This window comes from Capsicum annuum, chromosome 4 (genome assembly GCF_002878395.1).
Source record: "Capsicum annuum cultivar UCD-10X-F1 chromosome 4, UCD10Xv1.1, whole genome shotgun sequence".
Lineage (NCBI taxonomy): Eukaryota > Viridiplantae > Streptophyta > Magnoliopsida > Solanales > Solanaceae > Capsicum > Capsicum annuum.
This window is the reverse complement of record NC_061114.1, coordinates 195925391-195933358: the sequence shown is the minus strand read 5'-3', so window position 1 is coordinate 195933358 and position 7968 is coordinate 195925391. Positions and strand designations below refer to the sequence as shown.

The 7968-nt window shown below is 31.4% G+C and overlaps 2 pseudogenes; one reads left to right on the top strand and one right to left on the bottom strand.

Annotated features, from left to right (window-relative positions):
- The first annotated feature begins 1715 nt into the window (after window positions 1-1715).
- LOC107855579 lies at window positions 1716-2441 on the top strand (annotated as a pseudogene).
- Window positions 2442-2909: 468 nt separating this feature from the next.
- LOC124897693 lies at window positions 2910-3505 on the bottom strand (annotated as a pseudogene).
- Window positions 3506-7968: the final 4463 nt, after the last annotated feature.

The window sequence follows — 7968 nt, the reverse complement described above, 5'->3', positions numbered from 1 at the left end:
TCTATGCTTGCAAACTTGCTTCTTTTTTTGCTTTCATGAAGCCAACCTTAATAGACATCTTTTCCATTTTTGTAGATAAAAGATCCAGTGAATCAATTTAGTTAGATGTCGCTTACCTAGATACGATGCTTGTCCCTAGAAGCAAAGGTAAAGAATAAGACATTGGGGATTCTGAATCTGACCGCACTTTCCTTAGGTCGAACAGCTATCGATCCTGGACCGATGAGAAAAGGGTTGAACTTATACTTGCCTTAACCTAATCTACTTGGATCCTAGATTCTATTCCATTAAGGCATTCATTCCCATCATGTAATGGAAGAGTTCAACAGAAGTAATCTCTCTGACACTGGCTGTTCTTTTTACCTAAACTTGTGGCTTCTTTCTTTTATATCAGAAATATCGGTCAAAAGCGATCTTTAACTTCAATTTATCTTCAACAATAAGTTCTAATTATTTATATAAATAAAAAAAAATGAAAAGAAAGATATAAAGAAACGGACCTATCATAGTCTGTTTTAACTCCTCCGCAAGAAAGGAATGAGTCGCTTTCCCCTTTTATTCACCACCAGTTAGAGCACAGTCTTCGTCGATCTTAAGGTTATCAACAAGACAAGCCTAATAATGTGGATATGAGCTCTTTCCTTACTCAAACCCCAAGCGGGCAGGGTGACAACACTTTGATGCAGGGTTCGCTTGGTCTTTGAGTATAAGCCTGGAAGGACCAATTTGCTGATGCACTAAGTCGAAGGGATGAGTTGGCATCCAACAAGTTTGAATTAGAATAGATTGCATCCATGAGGGTCCATCCCCAAACACATAAGATAGAAAAAGGACCCCGTAGCCCAGACCCTGCTGAAAAACGTGAGCAACTTCAGTTAGAAGTTCCGCTCGAGTGGAATGGTTGTTGGTACTCTCTTTCATATCCTCCTCCTGTTGGTGACTGGCCTCTTCCTTTCTATTTAGAAAGTGGAATAGAACTAATAGCAGATAGGCATTCAGTTAGCTTGAAAATGGGCTCGTAGTTAGAAATCGCTTCCTCAACAACTATCTTTAGAATGTCCTATCTCTCTCTTTAATGCTTTAAAACAAGCTAGAAGGCTTCTCTTAAAGAAGAAAAATAGAAGTTCTAGTAGTTTCAGCTATTCAATTCAAATGAGTGCCCTCACTTCCTTTTCTTACTACGACATGCCCAAAAAAAAGTGCAACATATCAAAGAGCGATGACACAAATTATCAGTGACCTCCTACATAACATATGCAAGCTTACGTAGACGATTTGGTAGTCTTCTCAAAAGAAGAATGGACACATCAAAAATTTACGCAAGGCCTTCGAAAGGTTAAGACAACATCAATTGAAGATGAACCCAAAAAAATGTGCATTCGAGATCGAGCGGAGGCCTTAAATCAGTAGGGCAATAGCATAGCTATTATTGGCCTGACCCCTATTTCATTACTTAAACCTACTCTTTCTTCAAGATACAAAACAAGCAGCTGAAAATAGTTGTCCCTATTGTATTTTCATTGGAGTCATCTATAGGGCTAAGAATCTTACCTTTACTTAGAGAGGGGTTGTGGTACCACGCTCTTTCGTGCTCGTAGGTTAAATAACCTATGCATCCCGACTAAGGTCTCACAAATGTGCACTTTCCTTATGCATCCAACTACTTAACTAATGTGAATAGGTTATACAGAAGGGTAGGTTGGTGATATACTCTTATGCGGCTTCCTTTTTCAAACCTTTTAGTATGTATTTCCCCTAACTATAGATCAGATCCACCAAATAAGAAACTCAATTCTGCATTGCTGCTGAGTTACCGGACTTAACCACCAAGGGATTCATGGAATTTCCATGGATTGCATTGGGGTAAATCTACCAAAGCTAGGCAGATAGATAAACTCCTTTCCCGCTACTAAGGGAGAGCAAGAAAGAAAATCAAATGATTGCTTTTTAACTAGTACCCTCTTTTGGGTATACAGGCACTAAGAGTCCTCTCACTACCAACTAGCAGACATCATTTGACTGGGTCTTGACGGTATCAATAACGAGGAAGAAACAACTAGAAACAACAACTAAGTATGGCTCTTAGACCAAATAACGTCCTAGGCGTAGGGGAGATCGGAGCAAGAGGGAATGCCTAGACGACGTTTTTCTTCCTGGGCTGCAGTAAGTAGATCAAGAGGTCGTTCCAACCCTTTTCCTTGAATAAGGGGAATATGTTCTCAAAAAATCTTACTCCAATCTAACTTAGCTGGTGAGCGATCCCAGTTCGCGATAGAGAACAAGACAGCAAGCGAGCTTACTTTTGTTCTCTTCTTCTCCACTAAGCATAGAAGTTTAAGGATAACTGTAGGTCGGTGGCTACCTAAGGAAACTTTGATTCGATCCACCCTCGACTGGGAGACATCTACCTCATCCCGATCATAAGGAGAGGTTCACTATGATGGGGGTACTTTTTTTTCCCTTAAGAAAAAAATGAAATGCATAGGGGACCATCTTTTTGTTGCGGTGTGCTCCTCAGATTTACGTATTCACAAAGGGCCTTAGGCCCTACTTAGTTGATTGACAATGACAAAGGCTTGTAAAACTACGTAGGGACTTTTTCTTTTTGTTTGAATAACCCATCCTCATTATATTTAATAAGTAAAGTAAGCAAACCTATAGGTCCTTAGTAGCGCTGGCAAAGAAGAAGGAATCGATTAAAAGAAAGCGAATCTTTTCATTTTTCTTATAGTTTCTATTATATAATAATAAGAAATTTCTTTCTATTTCTTATTATTATATATAGACTAGCTTGACAAGCAACCCTTCCTCTTTATCTGAGGTGCGAAGAGAAAAATTTATTTTTTATGACTTTCACTTATCGATCCTGACCCAGAAAAGTGACCGACCAAGGCAGGGCCCTATTTATAAATGAAAGAAAGGATTTATGAGCCCTAGCCCTGTAAGCCCACACCTGTGTAGAGTTGATCATTCAACACTTCTGGCATAAACCCATTTTGAACCTATTGGTCCTAGTATCATAGGCGACCGAACGGCCTCCCCCTAATTACTAGACCAACCTGCTATAATTATTCCATAAACATCTAGCAAAGATATGGTAAACAAATAAAGTAGCCCTATGTTCAGATCTGACAATACCATACCATAATAAAAAAGATATAACATAAATGTAGCCACTGAAGCCATTCTAAAAGGGGAGAAATTAGCACTACTTGGTGAAATAGGTTCTTTTAGAATCAATTTCAAACCATCTTCTAGACGTTATAACAATCCAAATGATCCCACTACATCAGGACCCTTTCGATGTTGCACAAAAACCATTACTTTACGTTCAGCTAGCACTAAAAAGGCTACTCCTAGTAGAAGTGGTAGAATTATTCCAAGTATTTCAGCTGGAACAGTTATGTATATTTTTGTTTATATTCACTCATGATCTGGCCTGGTCGACCCAATCATGATATTAAAGGAGGGAACCTTTTCTCGAAAAAAATAATTCTCGCAACTACGAAATCCACAGCACAAGCATCCTTTATCCATTTATTATTTCTAAGAAAAAGAATTTACCATAGACCACGACCCCTTAGCAGAAGCTCGCAGTCACGCAAGGCCACTAAAAGCCGCTTATACAGGGGGCTATGGTGTGATCCAATGGTCTCCATAGACAAAATTGTCATTTATCATTTTACTAAATTATTATTTAATTATTTTGTAATACTTTAGGTGTTCCATTAAAATTTGGTTATTAATCTTTTCTTATTTAAACATGATTAAAAATACTATTGATTTTCAATTATTAATTCACCTTCCTTATTTAAACATAATTAAAAATACTATTAATTTTCAATTATTAATTCACCTTCGAGGAACTAACCAAATATGAACTTTAAGTACAAAAAAAAAATACTACTTTAGTAGTTATTTATTGATTGAATTTGTGAGTCCCTTTTTAACAATAATTTAACAAAAATAGGTAGGTTATTTTGGCAAGAATTTTACGTAAAATAGAAAACAAATTAAGTAAATTTTATTTTTTAATGTTAGTATCCAAGTAATGTATGAATCTTTGTCTCTTTACTTTTCTATTTAATTTGTATTTTCTTTGTACTTTGAAATTCTTTTTATCAGTTATTGGTTATTCGTTGCTTTTAAATATTGATTTGATTTCCTAATTATGTGATTTTTTTATGTCTGCTTTATCATATTTTGAGATTCTATCCTTAATTTTTGAGATTCTATCATAATTTATGTTTGATAGATTGCGACCTCGTCCAAAAGAATGCGGTAAGGATAAAAATTTCAATTCAAATTCTAAGCTTCAAAAGAACATAGATAATTGAGGTATAACTTCTATCAATTTAATTAACATATAATTTATTATTTTTGAAAGTTAGATAATCTATCTACATTTATTATTTAGGAGGAAACAATTCTCGTAATAATTTTTTTGATCAGTCATATGTGGGTAAATTGATCAGTCACAAAGAAATTGAGGTTACAACTTTTAATATACATCATGATGTTGTCGTAAGTGTATCATTAAATATTTACATCTAATTATGTACATTCTTTTATTAAAGATATATGAAATATAAAAAAGTAAAAAGTGTGTCCATCATATACAAGATAAAGGAGTGATGTTGGACAAAATCGAAAGATAATAATATATTTTTTTAAAGTGTTTTTTTATTTGTGTTTTCTTAATTTTATGACTTTTTTTCTCCCTTTCTGTTATATTTTATATTATGAATATTAGTCCCAACCCTAAATTGGATCGTATAGTACTAATAATATTTATATTTTAATTTAATATGACGTATATGTACAACAAATGCTCCTTTGTGACTTAATTTTCCTCTAAATCTTTTTCTTTGATGAGCAAAAAATTTTTAATTCATTAAATTTTTCATTTTATGTATAGTTTTATTGATTAAGATGAAACACTTTTAGTGTCAAATAATATCGTTTAAATAGATACAATATTTATGCAACTCAATTGTTATTTCTTAATAATTTTATTTTTTTTTATATATAATTATATTTATCAATACGAGACACACGTGCAAAGCAGGTATACTTGACTAGTATATATAAAAGGTAATTTTGCCTTATTACATAAAATTTCATATTGGAAAACAAATCACAAAAATCCCAAAACAATTACTTAAATCCATACATTTTTTACTTTCTGTCCCCTATCCCTTATACATCCCAAACCACCGTGTTTTGCTCCAAATTTTTCTCCATATTTTCGTCTAAAACCTTGATAACGTGATTTGAGGATTTCAAATTTCTTTCACTTATCAAGCATCAACTGACCAAGTAATTAACTTCATCACTTTCTTCATTTAAATAAAAAATCATTCTAATTTTTTCTGCGTTGCATATGTAGTTCTCAAATTCCTCCCGCCCCACACCCATTAGACTAAACTCCCCGCGATACACGATATATTGACCTGTCGGTTTGCTTTCGATACTGATAAGGTAAACATCAGAAAAAAATCAAAAACCAGTCTCAGCCTCGGCTTTTTATTCAGGTTTGTACATTCATTAATTCAAAATCCCTCATCCAATTCCGCCTCCTCTTTTCGGCACATAATTTTTTGTTGATTTTATGGTCACATTATACTTTAGATATTAACATTATACATTACAAAGTTTTCATCAGATATTACTTTTATAGGTTGTTGGTTTTATGGTCACATTATACTTTAGATATTTACATTATTCATTACAAAGTTTACATTAGATATTACTTTTATACATTGTTGGTTTTATGGTCATACTATACTTTAGATATTTACATTATACATTAGAAAATTTACATTAGATATTAGTCTTCATGACATCCTTATAATATGTATAAGGTTACATTATTATACATTTAAAAAACTTACATTTTACATTAGTTTTCATGAAAAAAAGTTGGTATGATAAGGTCACTACAAAAAAAGGTGAGTTATATACTTTTATGAGTTATATGTTAAATAAAAGATCGGAAACGTTTTTCATTGTTTGATGTTAAAATGAATAACTCACATTTTTTGTGAGTTATGATAAAATAAAAATGGATAACTCACAAAAATTGTAAGTTATGTTAAAATAAGAATGGATAACTCACAATTTTTGTGAGTTATGTTAAAATAAAAGTGGATAACTCACAAAAATTGTGAGTTATGTTAAAATAAGAATGGATAACTCACAATTTTTGTGAGTTATGCACTTTCCAAAAAATTTGACGACGTTTATGGTCTGCCGTTAAAAAATTTGTGCATAACTCACAAAAAATGTGAGTTAAGCATAGTCTAGTACTTTTTTAAATATATGACATATTTTGGTACTTTTTTTAGTTTAGTGGCATAGTTTAGTTCCGGACTCTAATTTTTATGAGATTGTTGAGGTGGATTAGCGAATGGTACAATTGTTGGTTGTATGTGTAAGTGATAGATAATATTGAAGAAGACATCAAGGCATTGCAACTTGATTCATATGGTAATATTGAAGAAGACACCAAGTCGTTGCAGCTTGATTCATTTGGTATAAGTTTACGACCTGATATATATGTATATATATTTTGTTAATTATATAGTACATAAAAATTAAATTAATATAGCTAATAAACTATTTAGAATCGTCTTACAAGTCTCTTCTTTAAGGAGATATGGTGAATGTATTTGTTTGTGCCAATATTTGAATGGCAGCAGAAGATAGAGTGATGACTAGTATCTAATATTGAAGAAGGAAAACTTAGTGAATCTATAAAACCTGATAAATTAAATTGATAGAGATAGGCAAAAGCTTCAATGACATGTTTAATGAATGCTTCTTCTGTTTTTAAGTGATGCTCTGCAGCAATATTATTAATTAGATGTTCTGTTTTTTAGTTTGGTCCAAATATCATTTGTGTTGTTTTATGCTTTAATTAGATTCAAAGACATTTCAATCTTCTTAAATAGGAGTTGATTACAAAAAATTGTACTTGCAATCTTGATGTATAAAAACATTTCAGTTTATTCATTTTGTAATTGCAGTTTATTTTTTAATAAAGTTTATTATCGAGGTCAACATGTATATATATATATATATATATATATAAAATCTATATCTATAATAATAATAATAATAATAATAATAATAATATTTTAAAAGTGTGACGACCCTTAGGAAAGTGATTTGAATTTTTTGCCCTTCATTAAAAGACTCTTCTTTAGACAAAACTGTCTTTTTCACTATTTTTTTAATTTATTATTTAATTATTTTTATTATATTAATTAGATTTTCTAAAATATATGAGACTCCTAAAATATATGGTAGGAGAATTAATTAATATTTTTCTTTCTACTAGACTTCCTAACATATATGGTAGGAGGCTTAGTTATATTTTTCTTTCTACTGTTCAATTAAAAAAATAATCCTAAGACTCTATTAAGGAAATACTTCTATAAATATAACAACAAAACTCCTAAAATATATGGTAAAAATAAGGACTTCTACACTATAAAAAGACTCCGAATATGTATGGTATATTAAGGAGAGAATTGTTGTAGGTGTTTTTTTACTAAAATACATGAAAGAAACGTGTTAAAATATTAGGAGAGTAATGCCAATTATTTATTTTTGTTAAATCATTAACTATCAATTTTAAATCAGCCATGTTCACAAGGTATACTATGTTGATGGTTTCTTCATTGCTGGAGACGATTTGGACAAGAGAACTATGGAGTACTTCATTAAAATTGATTAAGAAGCACCGCTTGGACAAGAGAATATTTTTTTTATTGTTTACAGAGGTCTTAGATGAATGTCAGTTAGCTTTGAAAAATATCTTGTGTAAATGTTAGGTTTAATTATATTTTTTTAATATTTTTATAATCTTATTATTTTATTTTAATTTATAGTTGCTAGATGAATGTGAGTCGACTTTTTAGGTTTAATTGTATTATCATAATATCTATATTAGTTTGTTATTTT